The 19,046-nt window shown below is 33.9% G+C and overlaps 1 long non-coding RNA gene across 1 annotated transcript in view; it reads left to right on the top strand.

Moving 5' to 3' along the window:
* The first annotated feature begins 11,960 nt into the window (after positions 1 to 11,960).
* LOC141584756 (uncharacterized) overlaps positions 11,961 to 19,046 on the top strand; it is a 240,553-nt gene continuing 233,467 nt past the window's right edge. The window contains exon 1 of the long non-coding RNA XR_012517961.1: positions 11,961 to 12,061. This is a non-coding gene — a long non-coding RNA (uncharacterized LOC141584756). The remainder of the gene's footprint in view (positions 12,062 to 19,046) is intronic.

A 19,046-nucleotide genomic window follows, 5' to 3' on the forward strand; every position in this document is an offset into this window, starting at 1 on the left:
TTCAAGCTATACTCCTGCCTCAGTCTCCCAAGTAGCTGGGATTACAGACTCCTGCCACCACAGGAGTTAATTTTTTTGTATTTTTAGTAGAGACAGGGTTTCACTATGTTGGCCAGGCTGGCCTGGAACTCCTGATCTCATAATCCGCCTGTCTTGGCCTCCCAAAGTGCTAGGATACAGACGTGAGCCACTGCGCCCAGCCAAGAAGAACCATTTCATGACGTTGTTAAAAAAGAAATTATTCTGACTCTTATTAAAATGGTAAGGCAAACTATTCAGGACTATTGAGGGGGGTATAGGGACTTCTGCAAAGGAGTTTTGCAGTAAGCCAGAGAGATTGGGCTCAACTCCACAGCAACAAGGAAACTAGGGTAAGTTGTGGAGCAGGGTGGAGTGGTGGTGGTTGGGGGTTGGTTAAAAGAAAATCACTGAAAGGAAACATCAAGAGAAGGAGGAATTCTGGCTCAACTGACTTGATAAGATTCCTGCTAACACCGGGCTCTTAAGGACGTGCCCAGTGGGCCTGCCTAAAACGTGGTTAAGGAGAGCATCTTTGCCAACACGTAATGAAATATTAAGGGACTTGCACAAGTGAAAAAGTAAAAAGTTATAGAATGAGAACTAAGGGTTGCCAAAGGAAAGTTAAGAAATGTTCTAAAATTTAGCCAAAAATATGAGTTGGATAACATACAAAGAAGAAAAGGCAAAAGAAAAGCCCTTATTGGATTCCATGTTGCTAAACCTTTTATTTTTATTATTTTCACTATTTTTTTTTTCTAATGAGAAGTTGACCTACTTCCTTTAAAGACTCATTGTATTTGTTTTTTTTTTTTTTCCCAAGCTGAAAATAAATTCATGAAGGCAATAAGAGGAACAGGCATAGGGGCAATCAAGCTACAAAAGGATGAACATTCTTCTGCCAAGTATTTATCAAGTCAGTGTTGCTGCTAGATAGTAAGACAAGATGTAAAGCCATGCTTTTTTCACTCTTCTCTAAACAGAGTGTGTTGCTATCATATTAATTATGTGCTTGTACTCTTGAGGGAGTAGGATGTCAAAAGAACAAGTATGTTTGCATTAGTAATAACTATTCACAAGCCACTGTAACCCGTCTTCATAAAATTAACGACATATTTAGATGTCAAATGAAATTTTTTCACTTTTCAATAATCAAAAGTCAGTGTTCTTTTCTAGGCTATTTTCTCTTGCACAATCACTGCTGCTGATTTGCTGTGATCGCTTTGCTCTTCCCTTCCCTAAGAACAAAATGATTAATTGGCAGTGTGATCTATTTGTCATTATTTTTTTAAATTTTCTTATGAATAGCTTTTACCAAATATCTAAGCATTATAGAATTTAATACATTCACAGAGATAGAAATACCTAACAGTATTGGCTGAATCATAGCAACTCAAACACTAATCCCTGTTTATCAGATACGCTTGAAAAGTCTAACTTCTAACTCTAGTCAAATTTAGACAGCTATCTCCATCGGTAAATATTCATGTAACAAGAAGTTATGAGTAACAAAAAAAAGAAAGAAAGAAAATGAAGAAAAGGAAACGTGGAGGTTGAAAATTAAAACTGAACCTAAAAATTAAATAATGTGTTATGGTCATAGAATCTGCCTTCTCTTTATCCTAGAGGGAGATTTCTATGTATTTGTTATTTTAAATGTATGTATACAGAATTGAACTAATTCCAAACGTTGTTGGTAGGAAGAAAAATGGAAAATTGCACAAAATTATGTGTATATTCATTGCTTTGAATATTAATAGTAAATTTAAAACATAAAAAATAGACTATTAGTAATAGTTTGCCAAATACAACAGTGAGTTTTTATTTTTATTTTTTGCAAAGAATTTCAACATCAGAGGCATATTTTTATAAAAATATTTTATGTTTAAGAGAGCTTGCTGCATTTGAAATTGTGTAAATGTGCAAAATGCTCCCCCATGTGAGCCTGTTGAAATCTTATCATATTGCATTCTCATCTTTTTTCACGTTGCACTGAACTTGTAGAGAGAGATGTATTCCCATCCACAGTGCAGCTTATATTTAACGCACTTCGTAATTGAGTCTTTATGCCTTTCTTTGTGGGATTACTTGGAATTGCAGAGGAACTCTCAGTAATTTTGTGTAGATCTAAAGAAGAAACCATGCATCCAATTGAATTAAGCAAAATGTTCAATGGCAAGAAAATTAAGTAGGGGAATTAAGCAGAAAATGGATAAAACATTTTATTAATGTTGTGCATGCACTCTGAGTTTAGATCACTGTATAAATGACAAAATTAATGAGTAGCACCCCACAAATATGGGAAAATAAAATAATGGGCTGCTTTTTTAAACAGTCTTTTCTAGTACACATCCATGCCTTTGGGCTAAAAAGTGAAAATTTCTTGGAAGTCTGGATCTCAAAGTTAAAGCAACATAACATCTTTATTATTCTATGTATGTGATGATGGATTTGCTCCACGACATTCTATAAATCTGTTGAAAGCCAAGACTGAGGCTCTGCCAAGGCCTAAGTTTGAATAACCAGTTAAGAGAACAGTTCCTGTTTTCTGTGATTCCTGTGATCTACCTTTAGGGATAGGTGTTTAGGAAATTTCTTCATTCTCACAAACCTGAGGAAAAAATAAGGCTTTAAGTTAAAACTTCTTGCTCTTCTTAATCAGTTTACTTACAGGCACAGATGGAATGAGTATTTCCTTTGCTTGTTCACTTAACAGATGTTCATGGATGTATATTATGCATTAAGTACTGTACTAGGGCCTAACAACACAGACATGAAAGATTTGTTCTCAAGTTGCTCAGTCTAGTTACAGTAACCAAATTCTAGGTTGCAAATGGTACGATAAAGGCAAATACAAGATCAAAGACAGTGCAAAGGAAGGTCAGCGAACCAGCTTCCACCTGGACTGCAGCTTCGGTTCTCTTTCTTTAAGCCAAATGATTATGTAGCAATTTGCTTTATTTATTCCTTTTTGCTTTTTGTTTGTTCTTTGTCAAACCCCATCCTGTGAAGTAACTCTTCAAGCCAAAGTTGGAGGCACTAGGAATTGTAAGGCTTTTTTTTTTTTTTTTTTTTCTGCTCATACCATACACGGAAGATAAAATGTACTTTAGAGAAGTCAAAGAACACAAGCCATAGGAATGCAAGTTATGTGACCTGACCCAGTTTTGATGGAAATATTACATTCTATTTTCTACCATGGATTTTACTAGGCAATCAGTATTAGCAAAACTAATCCATATTTTTATTTAAATAAAAGTCACCAGTCCCAGAAATAATTGAGTAATTGATATTAAATTTGACTTTTTCCAATAAAAATCTATAAAATTGGACAAACTGTATGTAACCATTCTTATCAAGCTTTACCAACAGGCCATACTGTAATGTGAACCTTGGGAGAGAGTAAATAATAATTAATAGTATTACGTATGCCTACTATATGACTAGGAACGGAACGTTTTTCTAGACCCAAACTGTCCAACATAGCAGCCATTAGCTATAGGTGAAAATTAAAGTGAAAATTAAATAAAATGATAAATCCAATGCTGCAAACAATACACATTCATAGTGCTCAATGCGTGGCTTATGGCTTCCATACTGGGCAGTAGAATTGGATGTTTTTTATCATCACAGGATGTTCTTTTGGACAGTGCTGTTTTCATTGTTAAAGCAAGGGTCAGAAGTCTATGCAGAGCACAAGATTTTGTTTGAGTGAAACTTCAAGAGTGATGAGTTCTAGGGTGGTGAAGCAGCTAGTGTTAATGGGGCATTGTATAAAGAGAAGAGAGCTATGTAGGGCTATTATAAGGTTTGTCTGCTTAAGAAAGAACTTCCTGAACACTGGTCTGCCTGATACATACACACAGTAAGACTTTACAAAGATACTGGCTACTGTGAGACTGAGATCTGAACAGAGACACTGCTGGTCATACGGTGCTGGGAGACATTAGAGTTATACCGCAGTCAAAGTCATCTTGGTGAGAACCTCAAGCATTCAATTGAGGCTATAGAAAATCCCCACCTTGACAGTAATGACAACATCTTGGAGGAAGGAATATGCTCTCAAGACTAAGGACAAAAATCAGTGTCGTTCCATACTAAAAAACAAGCCTGAAATGCTGAACTTTCAGATGTGAAGGTTACTGATGTTTGCAACTCACTTTGAAATGTATCAACAAATGGCATATGGATTGACAAATAGATGCATAACCAAATCAATGTAGCAAAGTTTTAACAATTATAAGGTGGTGGTATATGAGTTTTCACTCACATGAGAGGTATACAAGAGGCTATTGTCCAGAACTGTCTCAAAGTCATGGGATTTGAGTTTTCACTCATATATTACCATCACGGTATAATTATTTCATTATATCTGTCTATAACAATTTTCTTAAAAAATTGCCAGGGAAAAAACAAAAAAATGTGTGAAAGTACGGAAAAGATTTGCTACAACTACTACCGTTAGCCAGACTAAAATGCAATACCTTTTAAATAAAGACAGTATAACTGATGCCCCAAATGTAGGATCTATATTATCTAAGTATTTAATTATAAATTCATAAGTATGTGACAAAGCAGAAAAATATAACACAAAATACAACATAAGAAAAACAGTAATGAATACAAATAGATCCTGAGATGGTCCATCTGATAAAATTTGAAGACTAGAAATTTAAAACCCAATTGTAAACCTATCTAAGAAATTCAAGGAAAAAAGAATGTGGAAAATGTTCATCAGTATAGGAATAAACTATGATATAATTTTTCATTTAATGGAATGTTATTATTAGCAATATATATAACACCATGACTAAATCTCAAGAACATATTAAGGAAATAAGCCACTCAAAAAAAGCATACTAAATATTTGAGTCCTTTTATACAAAATCCATAAGCAAAACCATTAAGATGAGCATTAGAATGGTAATTTCTTTTGAAGTATGAAGATTGACAGGAAAGGGCTATGAGAAAACTCTCTGGGATGATGGGACTAGTCTACATCTTCATTGAAGTGTTGGTTGTACAGGTTTATACATGTGTGAAAACACATCAAATTGTGCACTTAATATCTGTGATTTCCAAATGTATATACATTTTATCACAATAAAATTTAAAAAATTGTGCACAAATAATGGCAAGTAGAAAACTGTCTTTTGCTTGAGACTTATTTAGATAGTGTTTCAACATTAAAATGAATAACAATATATATATCTTGTTTATTATTTCTATTTAAATTTGCTACATTAAACCTGACAAAGTAATCTATGAGGGGTGATTCATATTGATTGACCATAACAGTGATATTAACATAACTGTATACTTATATCCCTATGGAAAATACTAAGAACTTTACATATTTTATCTAATTTAATCTATTACAACAATTTTATAAAATAAATTATGTTCTCTATTTTAGAGATTAAGAGACTGGTATGAGAGATAAATTATGTTGTTTAAGGACACACATCTAATAAGCAGTGAAGCCAAAATGAAATCTTAGCTGTTCTGTTCCTCAAACCTATACTGATAACCTAGTAATTTCATGCTTTCTTTTTTTTTTTAAGTCAGCCCTTTAATAAAATAGAATTTATTTTGGCATATGGAAGTAAAGACTTTATATTCTTTATGTAGAGCAATCAGATTACTCATCCAAATTTCATATCACATTTATTTCCAACCTACTGAGGGCTATAAGTGATATGTTTCTGTCTTTGACATCTGTGTAGCAGGACTATAGCTAGTACCTAAAGAGAAAGACGACAGCATAATATACATTTACTTAATGGTTAATTATAGTAGAAGTAATGATGTAAAACTATGAATAATAACAGTAAACTTCTAGGTAAATATGGTCATAAATGTTTACTCAGAGGCTGTTGCCAAGAGCTATCTCAAAGTGATGGGACTTGAATATTTTGTTTTAATTATTTTATGATTTAAGTAGATAAAATTAGAATCAAATAAAACTGTTTTATGTCATATTTTTTATTGAATTGGAGCTCCATTTTCTTTAAATATTGTCATGTTTAAAAAGATGTTATGCAGTATTGCTCTGGCCCCCAATTTTTTTCTCTCCCTCCTCTGATTCTTTCTGGAAAAAAGTTATTACATTTGTAATTGGAATATCTTTGGTGAAAAATTCATCTCAAAATTTCTTATCTTCCTCCAGGACTTTTACAAAAAGTGAAACTTTCCAGAGGCATCCTTTAAGTTCTTTGAGTTTTAATTCATCTAGAAAATGTTCTCATAGAATACATAGCTGATGCTAAGCATATTTTACTTCTGTGATTCTCTTCCAGGAGTCACACAGAGCTGGTTTATCAGAGTAGTTACATATTCACTTAAAAAGTAAAGGCTTAAGCTAAGAACACCTCTTTAAATGGTAGGAAAATCTTGATAATTTTCTCAAAGAAACCTGTTCCCAAATTACGTAACTTCCTTTTCTCATGTTACATTGGGAAAAATATTTAATATTTTAAAGTTTCAATTTCCTTAAAAAAAAATTGGAACCTCCCTTACAGGGATTTTATGAGGATTAAGTCAAATAAAGCTTGTGACATAGTTGATGGTGAATGAAATTTTTTACCAAATCGTTAAAATATGCCATGACGTTTTATTCCTATTACAGAAGCAGAGGAATACATTGTTCAAGGATATGAAATTCAACCTAAAAACATAGGCACTGTGTTATCATTTTGTACCTTAAAAGTTCATGACAATATCTATATTTCCACATATAACAAGCGCCAACTTTTTTGTTTGACTTTTACTGGACGTACTTTACTCCCTCTCTATATATCTGCTGTCATTTTTTGCACCTCCCTAAAAAGCCCCAGGCTGCCTACCATTCTATTCAAATGCAAAATTTTCTCCAATTTTCTTTTATTTATCCATTTACTAAAAATGAATCAGTTTGATTTATTCACCTGTATATTTATCAACAATTTTTTTATCAAAGCTGTTTTAATACAGCAACTCTACTAAGCACGATGAATGAAAAGGTAAAAAAGATAAAATTTACTCTTTGTTTTCCTGGAGTTGACACTATAAAAGTGGAAAGAAATAGCAAACAAGGTCTTACATAATTAAACATAGTTATTGCTATGAAGGAGAAATGCAAGGTGTTCTCAGACCAAACACCAGAGCAAATAAACACAATATTAGGACTGGCCATATAACTTCAAGGGATCCATGCAAAATGAAATTTCATTCTCTTATTCAGAAATTACTAAACATTTGAAGATGATGGCAATGGAGGAAGCATAGGACTCTGAAAATGTAAAGGTTGTATGTCCAGGAGGCCAGTTCTGTATGCTAGGGAGAACCAGGGACGGCTTCCTGCAGCGGTGTCCATTTTACCTGAGACCTAAAGGATGAAGGGGTTAGGTTGAACATTTCAGACTTGCATTTTCACTTGCCGTTTTCCTTTGGGAATAATGTACTGTCCAGAGCTATGAGCCTGAAATGTTAATACCAATGGAATATTCAGCTTTTTCTCTCTTGCTTTGGCTGTTTGTGAAAGATGGATAATTATCCTGCCAGGTCAAGTTTCATCACGTACATGAATCAAAAAACAAAAATTAAGGCTAGAATTTGATGATTCAGAACTTTTCAAAATAAAAATTTTAAGTAAGTCTCAGTCATTGTTCCTTAAATATTTATTGGGGTGTACTGGCTTGGGAATTTGGAGACCTGAGTTCTTGTCTTGGATCTGCCTCTGACCTTGAACAAGGTACTCTTTGGATCAAAACTTTCTAATCTAGGAAAACATAATTGATATTTAAGGTTTATTTTAGTCTAAAGTTCTAAACTAATGGCAATAAAATTTTCTTTAGTAAAAAGTACATTAGTTCATTTTATCCTGGTCTACATTTTTGGAACATAAAGTCACAGTGTTGGCTGAATTGCTGACAGCATAAATACAGCAATAGCTGCCAAAGGCCACCTTCAACAGGAAATCTCTTTTCTTAAACAACCACATTAAATCCCTAAGGTGGCCAGTGCTATTCCATTCTTCTGTTAGTTAAAGGTCACCACTACTAACAACCAATTTTTGTACCTCCCTGGGGTACCTGCTTAAGACTGCATTCATTGTCTATATTAACTTCTCTACTTCACCTGTTAAATATCAAGGTAATTAAAGACTTATATAGACATTGAGTCACTTTATGCTCAAGAAGAGACTCTTTTTAGACTAAAAATCTTCAGGCAGTGCAGTCTCAAAAAGGTGAACTGAAGTACTTTCAGATTTCTGGAAACTTTCTCTTCCTTTTTTATTATTGCATTTGGGCAATTTGAGCAGCTCTGGTAATTGCAAATTTAAGCTGTATTAATCCTAGTTTAGTTACTCTGTGATAACAAAGACCCCCAAATTTCAGAGTCTTAAAACAACAAAGGGCTTATTTATTCTCAGAATCTTGGTAGTTATAGAAAAATGTCCCCCATGACACCACTCAGTAATACAAACACAATCACTTCTTTCATCATGAAGTATGTACTATTTAGATTGTGAGAATTCCTTGATACAGCATGAAAACAAAACAAACAAACAAAAGCACTCTCACTAAAATTAAATATTTATTCTTTTAGTGACACACATTATATTTGCTTACAAGCCATTGGCTAGAGATACTTATATAGCTGAGCCTAAGTTTATAGGTTTAGAGATGTGTAAACCTCTAAGTGCTCAGAAAAGAAGGTGAACTCTAGGAAGTCTTCATCACATTTTCATGCAACAAAAGCTGTTTATTAAAGAAAAGACTTTCTGGAACTTTTGGTTTTCTTACAATTAAGTTTAAATTAAAGCATATTAACCTACATAGATTCCAGTAGACTAGATGGCCAAGAACACACCCATCAGTTTTTTCCACCTCCTAATGTGTTATCTTTCATTTATGATTCTGATGCTTGATTCAGCTATTACTGTATGTGTATGTGTTTCTTTTTCTGTATTGCTGTGGTTTTTTGTTTTTTCTTTCATTACGTAAATGCTGATTGAGTTCTCATTGTTTTCTAAGAGACTATAATTAGAGCATAATCCCTTTCTCCAAGGAGGTCACAATAGTCTTTGAACATCAGTTAGGCCCATAATTAAACATAGTTCCCCAAATAACACATTATAGAGGTACTATATTCAGTTTCGATCATATACAAATTGGCCTTTTGATAGCATGTCTTAAAATTTTGAGGTATGCACAAATTATATTTTTTGTACTTTATGGCATATGGATATATCATCTCACCTGAATAGTTGCCAAGATATTAAGGCAAATTAGGGGCTCTTGAATGAGAAAATAAGCTTTAGTATTATTTATAGACACCTCTGTATCCAACTGCTATGAATGATTAGGTAGTTTTTTGTATCATAGCAAAATTTCACAATTAGTTTTTTGCCACTACTAGGTATGGTATCTAAAGCATTTGAAGTGCTTTTTCATTAGCAACATAGAATATTATGTCTTTAGTAGATTAGAAATATGGCATACAAGGTGCTTAGGAATTTATGCACAAACTCACCTATGCATTATCCACAGTTCATTATTGGTTAAAACCTTATGTAAGCCATGCTTTATTTAAGATGAACTGTCTATGGAATGTATTAATGCACCTCCTCTGTTTGTGGTTTTATTCAATACCTTTTGATACCCACCACAGAGCAGACATTTTTATAGGCATTGAATAGGTAATTGGAAATAAAACACAATTCCCAACTTTCTGTTTATTGGATGAAATACACATTTAAAAACACAGTATAGTAAGTTCTGTGCTAGAGGTAGCACAAGGTACTACAGAGGATTTTCTCTATCATGGAGGGCAGTATATATGTTTGTGGTGTGTGCATATGGAAGCATATGTGTAAGAAATAATCATGGAATGATTAATTCAACCGCATCAATAAGGGGGAGTAGGAGAGTGCCCATAGGAGGAAACAACATACAGAAGGCCTTGATGTGTGACAGAGTATGATATGGACCAAAATGGAGAGAATTTAGTGAAGCTTGTAGAATGTCAGAGTTCAGAGAGAGGCTTACAAGATAGGAAGGCAGGAAAAGATGGGCAAGATCACAAAGGCTTTATGAAGTCGTTGGAAGTTAAATCTCAAAGGCAGTGGCCTTGGAAGTGTCGGAGAAGGAGAGTTATACAATCATATTTGTGTTTTCTGGATATGTTAGGTTGGAGGGAAGAAAAGAGGGAAGGTAAAAATATCAGCTGAGACACATTAATAGAGGTGGAGAATGATTACCTCAGACTAGAGTAGAAGTAACAGAATGAATGGATCAAAGAGGCCTTCAGGAGACAGAACGAGCAGAACTTAGTGACTGATTTCAGGTAGATGACAGAAAGAAAGGTGGAATTCAAGAATGGGTCCCAGATTCCTAAACTGGTAACTGGGTAGATGATAATGCAACTTACCAACATGGAGACAATAAAAATATACGGAAATACAGGAAAGCACAGTAAATACAAGCTTTGTTTTGAAAAAGTTGAACTGGAGGTACTTCTGATACGCAAATATCCAGAGAGGGGAAGCTTTGGCAATGGAAATAGATATGGTAATTTTCAGAATAGTTCCAAATCCCACCTATGATTAATTCTCATTTAAAAAATTATTTTTCTTGGTTGTTTTGCAGTTTTTTTTTTGCCCCACCCCCCTGTTTTGCAGTTCTTAAAAATGATAATAAATCTGTCACCAGTAAAAACATATAGGCTACTGAGAGAAATTCAGAAATACCTGAAACTGATAAGTATTGTTTCAGGGTGGAATTATCTTTCTGTGGAATTTTAGTGTAGAATACTTAGAGCTAACTCAAAAGGAAAGACAATAATAGCATGATCACACTATGATTGATTTGGTAAAGTAACACAGCTATATTAAGAGCCATGATATCTTCTTCTTTGCTAGTTTAAAATGTTTATTATTTTAGAGATTCAAATAAGTCTAACACTTGATGTTTCCCATGTAAAAAAAAATCTGAACATTGTTATTATTGGCTGCTAATTGTATAGTAATATTTAAAGGTCAGAGAAATTTTGAAAACAGAGAGAAATCTAGCGATAATGCCATAGTAAATGAAAAGATCCAAACAAAGTTCTTTAAATTACCTTAATAGTCATTGTCATAATAAAATGTAAACCTCATATAATTGGATGTAGGATGGTGGAGTTCTGCACTACAGACAAGACCTAATATATTTAGGGTCAAAAAGAGGCTGCCGAAGCTGGGGGGGTAGAGGAAGCTGTCTCTATTTACTGACCCGATCTAAACAGACATTGAAATATGCTTGAAAGACATATTTGAACGACTGCTTTGACACAGAGCTTATGCGGCTATCTGATTTACATTTAAATAAAAACACAAGAATTATTGTTTATTCCATTGGCCTCCATTCATCTTGTTTAGGAAATGTCTGTAATTACACATTAATTTATAAAGATTTTCAACGAGATATGGGAGTCTTTTTAAAGACTGAAATATTAATTGATGTAAGACAAGTAAGTAAATGTGCACAGATGGATTCAAGTCTATGACACAGAAAAATACAGGAGTGAAAGGCTATGAGATCCAAAGTCTGGAGGCTCCAGCGTACTCTAGCAGCCACTGTGACATTTGGTGAGAACATATCATCTTAGGATAATTTGCCTTTTGATCTTCCTGATCTTCTAAGCATCGTCAGTTTGGATGGGGAAAGTAATACATTTTGTAAGACATGTATACTAACATTGATTCATATAGTTGAAATTAAATGCAAAGTGACTTTAGCACCTGGCTCAGCCGGATGGGAAGGTCTTGTTTGGTTTTCAAACCCAAGGTAGAATTTGCATTCTTTGTTCATAAATGAAGGTAAAATTCTGGATGAAGTTAATGCTTTTCTTGTTTACTTTGTAATGAGAAAAGTAGTTTACAAATTAACCTGTTGCGTGTGTTCTGTTTTTAGCAGGTTCTTTCAATGAGTAACTGCAAACTCAGACTGGATGTTCACAGCGCACAGAAAGACCCTTGCAATACAAAGGTGATTTGAAGGCTGAATCAAGAGATGTTTAGGTACGTTATTTAATAATTTTCATTTCTTTCAGTGGGAGGTTGTATGATAATGGCACTGATACTGGTTAAAAACAAGAGACTGGTTTAAATGTCATGTATCAGTTAACTTCTGCTGTATAAACAAACTATGCTAAAACACAGGACTTCAATAACAACTATCTATTTATTCAGGATTTTCTGAGTCAGCATTTTGATTAGGGCTATTATTTTCCTAATCTTTCCTGCCATTGGTGGCAGATTAGTGGGAGGCTGGTTGGCCTAGGATGCCCTCTAGGTGCCAGAAGAATATAAATAAGTAATTTTATTGGACATTGAGAACTAGATTACCTAATAAACTTCTCAGTTTCCCTAATTTGTCAAGAAGTTCTGAACTAAATATGATGATGAATGAAGCAGCAACTAGCTTCTTCCAGAGAAAGTATATTAATTATAGACACTTAAAAATAGTTTTAAAACAATATTTTTAAAATGTAGTTTTCCCTTCTTTAATTCAGTTTAGAGTGGGATATAATTATAGACAAATAATTATAATCAAACATTGCAGAGTTTCACACCTTTCTATATTCTGGAAAATTGTATTTTTTCTTCTGAAAATAGCAGGGAGTTAGAATTGATTGCGTAAATAGGTTTCTATAACATTTCAGCTGGCAGGTGTATTTTTTAGTATCAAAGGAAAATGTCAGAACATCAGAAGGGATTAAAAAATCATTCAGGAAAAGAGAAGGCTACCAAGCAAATGTGTACTTTTTAAAGCTCATCTTTCCATTGAATTAAGATTTAAAATATTATCTTATTAATCCCTTATTGTATATTCAAAAATAATGACTTACAGACTTTAATATGTTCCCCAAAATTCTTTCTTTTTCATTCTTAATTTCGCATCCTTATTTTTGACAAAGTTAGGCAGTGCTTTCTGGCACGTACATGAAGGGAAATGGATCTTTAGACAAATCTGTTATCACTGCCTTTTGAAGTCAAATAAGCATTAAGGAATGTTATTCCTCCATCTCTGTAAACAAAAGAAGATGTAGTTTGAGACCTGAGAAAAATGTTTTCTACCTTGTAGTTACTTTGAATATCTTATACTTGTCGAATATTGAAGCAACACCTACCTAAAGAGATTTCTTCTTAATGCTGTTTTCAGAAGAACTAGCAACACTCAAAGCTACCCAAATATCAACCATTTAAAAAGAATTAAAGAAGATAAAATGAATATATTCCATTTCAGTATATGCCAAGATATTAGGAAAGTTAGATCTACTATCCTGGGTTATGAATGACAGGTGCACCCATGGTCAACAATTGCTGCATAAATTGCAGTACAATTATTTCCTTCTCAGATGTTTGCCTCTCAACACTCTTTCCCCACCCACCCCAGAATCTGGGAATAACAAGAATGAGTGATTTTTTTTTTCCTTATCATTACTGAGCTTCTTAATTTCAAGAACTCCTTCCAGCTAAGGTAATCCAGCTGGGCTATACTGGGTGATAGTGCTTATACTAATTCATCTGCAGCATCTTGATAAATAATCTTTAACGATGGATGAGGGGAATTTAGTTTTTACCTGACAAGAAAAGCTAGTCTTCAGGCTATTAAGGAGTGTTACACAAACTAAACTGAAGTTCTACAGAACTGTGAAAGTAATACCTGCTATATATCTTAGAGCCAATGTGTCCCTAGAAGGTTACAGAAAAAAAAATCCTCTTAATTCAATGATTATGTCTGACTTAATATCTCATTAATTCACACCAAATGTGCAATAAATTTGTGAAAATAAAACTGGTATGAGACTTTAAGCAAACAGATTTTTAGTATTTATAGTAGTGTTATAACTCAAATTAGACTAACAAAATATTATCAGGTATGTGTCTTTTAGAGATCCTGCTTTAATCAAGTGAAGTATTTGTAGCTTGCATTTGAAATGTTTATAAAAGACATGAAAACTAGTTGGACAATCTGTTTCATAATCATATTTACCCCTTATTTTTCTCAGTAAAAACCTGTGTTAAAGAGAATGCCAAGATAAACATATACGCAGGGGGCTAAATTATTATTTTGTCTAAAATAATAGTTCTTCACTTTTTATGTAACCACATACAATTTTAATGTCAATTATTACATCCCAACACTTCTAATAAAAGGTTGAAATGGTTGACCAAAAATGGCAACAAAAAAGCTTGTTGCTGGCTAGCATTGCAGTTTAAGTATAAAAAAAATAAATATAGTAACCATAGGAGCCATATAATTGCTGCTGATGAAACTTAAAACTTCTAGAGCTTTTTGTGATTCAAGGAGATTCAGCAACTGATTAGTTATTTATTAGTAAATAGGAAGCAAAAATTTAACAGTTGTTTAGGAAAGACAAATGGTTTTCTGAAATAGGAAATAGACTCCAATAAGCAGTTATTGTCTAGGGCTTATTAAGTCATAAAAAGGAAAATATTCTCAGTTATAAGATGAATAGAGATATGAAAGAGACGCGGAAGTGACTAATAATGACATTTACTATTTATTGAATACCTTCTGTGGGTCAGGCACACATTACATATATTGCATTCTTCCTAACATCCCATGCAAACTATTTTGCCTTCATTTTATGACTGAGGAAAATGAAGTTCAAAAAGTCAAATATACAGTTAGCTAGGTTTGTTTCTGTTTTTGTTTTTGTTTTTGTTTTTTCCCCACTGTCATACAAAGACCACAGTGATCTATAGGAGTAATTGAACACAGGTATGATAAAAGCAAGCAAAGCCCATGTTTGTTTAATCAAACACTAGCACTTACTGCTTTTTAAGAAAAGTTTATCTTTAGTCATTAGAGGTAGTCTTAAAGGGCTTGGGTTTAAATTGTTGGGAATCGGAATGAATGAGAATTTAGAAACGATTTCAGGTTCTTTGTACAGATGAAGATTTGATTAAAATAAAGTCAAGCAGAAGGATATATTAGGGTATAGGGGACATTGATTGTTAGTGAAAACACAAAATATAAGTAGCTGCCTAATTTGCCAGCTTATTTATCTTAACTGGGTGTTATTTGATTACATCATACTATTTTTGTTTCCATAACAGAATTGCAATACCTTAATCAGCCTCTGTATTTTAAGCTCTTACTAAGCCAACATGCAAATTCATTATAAAATATGTTTTCCTAAGAGTAAATCAATACTATTTCATAAAAGCAATACTATTTCATAAAACAAAAACATCACCAATATGAAAAACAAACAAGCAAAGAAAAGCAAACACTAGCTACTCATTCAGCATTTAGTATATTTCCACTCTTTAAATGGAGAAGTAGAAATACATGCCTCTGAGAAATAGCCAAAATTTCAAAAATTTACAACAAAAATATAACAAAAAGGTAACTTTGGCCTTTTTTTGTTTGTTTGTTTAAAAACAAAGGTAAAAGGGAGCTCTGCTTTTAGTGCTTTTTTTTTTTTTTTTTGCAATAATTTTGGTGACTTTCCAGAAATTTTCTCTTGAAAATTTAGAAGATGATCTCCTTGATGATGTGTCATTTCACATTAGAACTTAAAATGTTTTACAAAAAGTACCCAACTATTTATCATTCTAACTAAATAAAAGAAAAATATATTATTTAAGAGCATCTAAACAACTGCGTGTGTGTGTGTATGTGTGTGCATCTTTGAAATCAACTACCATAAAAATATTTTCTTTCACGTGACCATTACAGACCCCAGCCACCAATATTATTAGTTTGATTTGTTTCCACTTTCACTCCAATTTCACAATTATCTATGTAGAAATACTCACACAATCATGTTTCCATAAAAATAAATAAATCTAAAACTTCTCAAGTATAAAAAATAATCACTGGACATAAGCCAGACTATGAATGTATAAAAAGCAAAGTGATGCCCAATGAACATGTTAGAAATTTAGTCCTTCATGGAGTTTATATTCTAGCAAAGTGAGACAGACAGTAATAGTATCATATAACATATAAGTAGATTATATAATAAGATAAATAGTATATGAAAAAATATTGGAGTGAATTAAATGCGGTGGGGAACTCTTAGACTGTGAGAAATGGAGATGAGTGAACAATGATTTAGAGGCTGGAGACCATCAACTGAGAAGAGAAAACAGATATAATAAACATTTTTTGGAAATGGAAAATCAAGCATTCAGTTTTGGGAATGTAACATTTGAAGTGCCTATTAAACATCCGAATGGAGATGTGTAATCCCCAGCTGGAATGTAAGTTTGCAGTTGAGAGTATTTTTTGTTCTTTAATTTTTTTCCAAGAATCAAGCTCTGAGGCAAGGATTAAAGTGCACTTAATTTATTTTGGGATGTAAACAGAGAAAATAATGTAAAGGAAGTAGAGAAGTGAGAGTGGAATGGGAAGATGGCCAGTAAAGTATAAGTTATTAGGCAAATTAACATTGTGGGCAACTAAAATTTGATGCTATAAGGGACTCTGGGAGCCACTGTAGATGTGTATTTTAGAGTATCCAAGAAGAAGGATGAAAAAGCTTGGCTATTCGTACACCACCTTCTAACAGTAATTAGGTGAGGCTTGCTTTCAGGACATATTCATTCTTAAGCAATCCAGGCTGCTATAGGTATAGGCAGAGCAGAAGTAGAAGCAGGAAAGTAATATTGAAGTTACAGCTTGGAACCTGGCCGAGATGAATGTCCAATGCCAAGCTTAAGAATAGGTGCTTTTTTCTACAGTCATGGAGAGCCAAGACACATTAACCCTAAATCTGCACACTGAACACATCCTGGCTGAGAAAAAGGCTGGCCTCTCCTTTCAGATTAGTCTGGTAGTTGAATCAGAAAAGCTCACTACTGGGAAGCCAAGTGAAGGAATATAATTATAAAACAGACTGCTTTGCCATCATAGTCAGGCCAGGAAAGGAGCTCAGAGTCAAGCCTTGCAGGAAGGAGTGAGGGTGAGTGCCAGAGATGATCTCATTGTGTGATCAACTCCTGTCGTCTTGCTCCCTGTGTGTTTAGAATAATAAAAGAGCATAAGGACAGGAGACCCAGTTCTAGTGTTTAGGCTTCACCTTAATCCTTGCATGTGGCTGGGGAAGCCGTGCAACCTCTTTGATCATATAACAAAGACGACAGGAAGTGGAGAAAGGAAGAGAAATAGTTTTTTCTCTTTTTAATATGGTAAACATAATAATTTGTTTATATGTTGATGGAAAGTATCTCATAGAGATGAAAATTATTGATTATTTTAATTAATATCCCCAGAGAGTCCCATGAGGAGACAAGTTTAGAAAAAAAAAAAAAACAAAAAACTACACTCCATTATAAACTAAACTTTTAAAAAATTAAATCAGGCAAGTTAAAAGCTTATTTCCCCCCCCGTTTTCATCCTGCCTTCCTTTCTTTCCCCATTCCTCGTATTCCTCCTTCTTTCCACAATGATATATGAGTGCATATTACGCAGTAGGACTTGTACATGAAAGGATCACTATGACAGTTGTTTCAGGAGCTTTAAGTTCTTTAAGAATAAGCACCAAGTAAACAATAATTGAAATAAGTAATTGAAGTAAGTGATTAGTGCCCTGACAGTCAGAGTATGACAAACAAGTCCATTCAGAACATGCACACTATGGAATTTCTTCCTGGACGACATTACTTTTTAAACAATAATATTTAAGACTCCATGAGAATTACTATCGATCATCTATGATGTTACATTTCTTTCAGTAGTGTTTTGAATAAAAGGAACATAGTAATATAGGTTTTGTTTCAAAGCATCTGTTGTTCTTCCATTGTAATTAGTATCCAAGCTTAATAAAATGATCTGATTTTAAGAACCTCCATTTTCAAAAGACTAATTGATCATGTTCTCGAGTAGCCTTGATTGTAATGCCATGTTCTTTTGATATTAAAAAAAAAAGGCCCATTCCGCCGTGTGCGGTGGCTCACGCCTGTAATCCCAGCACTTTGGGAGGCCAAGACGGGTGGATCACGAGGTCAAGGGATCGAGACCATCCTGGTCAATATAGTGAAACCCCGTCTCTACTAAAAATACAGAAAAATAGCTGGGCATGGTGGTGCATATCTGTAATCCCAGCTACTCAGGAGGCTGAGGCAGGAGAATTGCCTGAACCCAGGAGGCAGAGGTTGTGGTGAGCCGAGATCGCACCATTGCACTCCAACCTGGGTAACGAGCGAAACTCTGTCTCAAAAAAAAAAAAGGCCTATTCCAAAGAGTAGCATTTTGAGGAAAAGCATCTAGTCATAACCAAACAACTCCCAGAAAACTCAGCCAAGACTGCACTCAGGTCAATTAAAGAAGATTTCAAACCCCTCAGTGGTTTTAAAAAACTTCCAAACAACGCTTTTGTGGAATGAGGATAATCTTAATGGACATTGTTTCATACCCAATTTGTTGTGCATAGTTTATCCTGCCTTTCATGCCAATTAGATTTCAAAAGTGCTGCATGTGTGGTCTGGGAGAGGAATAAAGGAATTAAATGCAGGTTTGATTGTCCTATGGTAATTAGAGCTTTGTGCCTCACATAGGTGTCATCACGGGCATGCATATTTTCTGAAAGCTTGCATTTTGAATAGACCTATTTTTTTCAGAGTTGGTATGGATGTACACTTGATTGTTCTCAGATATAAAATATGTGTTTTCAAAGAGCAGTAAGTTCAGAAATGATGTGTGTGTGTTGTTTTTTCTTTTGTGTTTTAATTCAATAGTTTATAGATCACAAATGGATAATCTAGAAGGCTTATGATTATGGCATACGTCTGAGCTGTTGGATATTTTTCAGTTTCCATTTGTAATGATGCAGCCAGGAGATTAGCCATGTTATATTAGTTTGGAGTGTGTTTATATATAAGTCAAATGGTAATAACTAATCCCTCCAGGCTGTGTCTGTCTTAGTCCATTTAGGCTGCTATAAAAAAATATATTACATTGGGCGGCTTATAAACAACAATAATTTATTTCTCACAGTTGTAGAGGCTGGGAATTCCAAGATCAAGG

Source organism: Saimiri boliviensis, chromosome 6, assembly GCF_048565385.1.
Source record: "Saimiri boliviensis isolate mSaiBol1 chromosome 6, mSaiBol1.pri, whole genome shotgun sequence".
NCBI classification, from domain to species: Eukaryota; Metazoa; Chordata; class Mammalia; order Primates; family Cebidae; genus Saimiri; species Saimiri boliviensis.